We start from the raw sequence: 2,500 nt of genomic DNA, 5'->3' as shown, positions 1-2,500 counted from the left end.
TTGTGGTTAAAGTCACTGCTGCACTTAAGAGACGAGGGGTGTGGGGTGGGGTGGGGTGGAGTAGGAGTAGGGAGGAGGGGGAGGAGGGGTAGGGGGGAGAGAGAGAGAGAGAGAGGAGGCGGAGGGAAGTAAACGTTTGTTACTGGAAACGTTTAGCACCTTGTCTCCCTGCGTGACATGTGGCTCCTTTTGTTGTTGTTGTTGTTGTGAAGGTGAATTAGGTCGGGTAAGGGATTGCGTGTTTGGAATTATGGAGGGGGGAGGGGGAGGGGGAGGGGGAGGGGGGGGAGGGGGAGGGGGAAGGGAGACGATGGGGGGGGGAGGGAAGTTAAGTCTGGTTTGGAGTCGTGTGTTTGTGTTGTGTGTGTATGTGTGTGTGTGAATGAGAGAGAGAGAGAAGGGGGGGGAGGGGGAGAGAGGGAGAGGGAGAGAGAGGGAGGGAGAGAGAGAGAGAGAGAGAGAGAGAGAGGGAGGGAGGGAGAGAGAGAGAGAGAGGGGGGGAAGGGAAGGGAGAGAGAGAGAGAGAGAGAGAGAAAGAGAGAGAGAGAGAGAGAGAGAGAGAGAGAGAGAGAGAGAGAGAGAGAGAGAGAGGGAGAGAGAGATATATAGAAAGAGAGAAAGAGAGAGAGAAAGAAAGAGAGAGAGAGAGAAAGTATGTACGCATGTGGTAGTGTATGTTATAAACATCGATGTATACGTATGTATATAAGCTTATATATGCTTATATATGTATATTAACACACACACAAACACACATGTGTACACGCATATATAGCGTAACGCAAGCACACGACCCGAGTATATAAATATCAGCACACTTGTGCATGCACGCGCTCAAGCACACACACACACACACACACACACACACACACACACACACACACACACACACACAACGACGACGCATGCATGCAATCAAGCACATGTGTATATCTAAATGTTGCATTTTGCATTACCTTATTGCACGATCAATCTCTTCCTCATTTTCAATCGACTGAACTTGATGAGATTGCTTTTAAAACCCGTTATTTTGTCGACTACATGAATGGTCGTTAGCTCTGTGATTGGGTGATTGGCGCGTTTGATTGGCCGATCGTTAAATTACCGTTTAACGTGACACGTGACTTGGGAAATTTATGGGCTGGACCGTTAGATGTGGAGGTGGATTTTGGAGGTGGAGGAGGGGTGGAGAGGGAGTGGAGGTGGAGGAGGGGTGGAGGTGGAGGGGGTGGAGGTGGAGGGGGGGTGGAGGTGGAGGGGGTGGAGAAGGAGTGGAGGTGGTGGAGAAGGAGTGGAAGAGGGGAGGAGGGGTAGTGGAAGAGGGGAGGAGGGGTAGTGGAGGAGGGGTAGTGGAAGACGGGAGGAGGAGTAGTGGAAGGAGGTGGAGGTTTCGAGAGGTGATAGTAGAGGTGGAAAAAGAAGAGTAGGAGGAGGTAGAAGTGGCAAGGATGGAGAGAACAATAGTGGAAGGGGTGGATAAGGTATTAAAGAGGAGTAGGACTTGTGGGAGGACGACGGCGATGACTAGTAGGCCGATGACGATGGAGACGACCGGAAGTAGGGGGACGACTTGAGGCAGAGATAAACGACGGCTGGGACGACGACGATCAGGACGACAACGACTAGAAGGCGACAGAGGAAACGAAGGCTTGGAGGAGGAGGAGGAAGAGGAAGAAGAGGAGGAGGAAAAGGAAGAGGAGGAGGAAGAGGAAGAGGAAGAGAAGGAGGAGGAGAAGGAGGAGGAAGAAGAAGAGGAAGAGGAAGAGAAAAAGGAAGAAGAGGAGGAGGGGGAAGAAGAAGGATAAGAGGAAGAAGAAGAAGAAGAGGAGGAGGAGGAGGAAGAAGAAGAGGAGGAAAAAGAAGAGGAAGAGAAAGAGGAAGAAGAAGAGAAAGAGGAAGAAGAAGAGGAAGATGAAGAGGAGGACGACGACGACGACCACTAAAACGACGACCAGAAGGAGGCAGAGCAAAACGACCACTTGAAGGAGGAGGAGGAGGAGGAGAAGGAGGAGGAGGAAGAAGACGAGCCAAAGGAGAAAAATAAAAAGACGACAACCAAACAGAGGAGAGGAGATAAACGACGACGAGGCAGAGGAAAAGAAAAAGAAAAAGACGAGGCAGAGGAGAGGAGAGGAGGAAAACGACGACCCAGCCGTGGGAAGCAAGAGCGATCACTGCTAATCAACATGTGCAACACGCTGATATCACTTAGAGAACCGGTCGAGGCAAAACACAAGCAAAACTATTCCAGACAATTTCACAAATCGAAATGTGATTTTTTTCTTTTTCTTTCAAAATATCAACCAAAATTGTTTTCCTTATTTATTATTTTCTTTTGTTGTTTTTTTTCACATTATTTTTTTCAGGTCTGTCATTATTATTATCGTTATCAATTATCATTATTATTGTTATTGCTAGCATTATCATTATCTTTATTACTATCAGTATTTTTAACTATTATTTTTTTATCAATCGCATTATTATTTCGATAATACTTTTT

The sequence above is a fragment of the Penaeus japonicus genome, unplaced genomic scaffold (assembly GCF_977035675.1).
Source record: "Penaeus japonicus unplaced genomic scaffold, GWHDUDI00000001_assembly GWHDUDI00000033, whole genome shotgun sequence".
Lineage (NCBI taxonomy): Eukaryota > Metazoa > Arthropoda > Malacostraca > Decapoda > Penaeidae > Penaeus > Penaeus japonicus.
The sequence above is the reverse complement of the archived record's forward strand: the minus strand, read 5'-3'. Positions refer to the sequence as shown.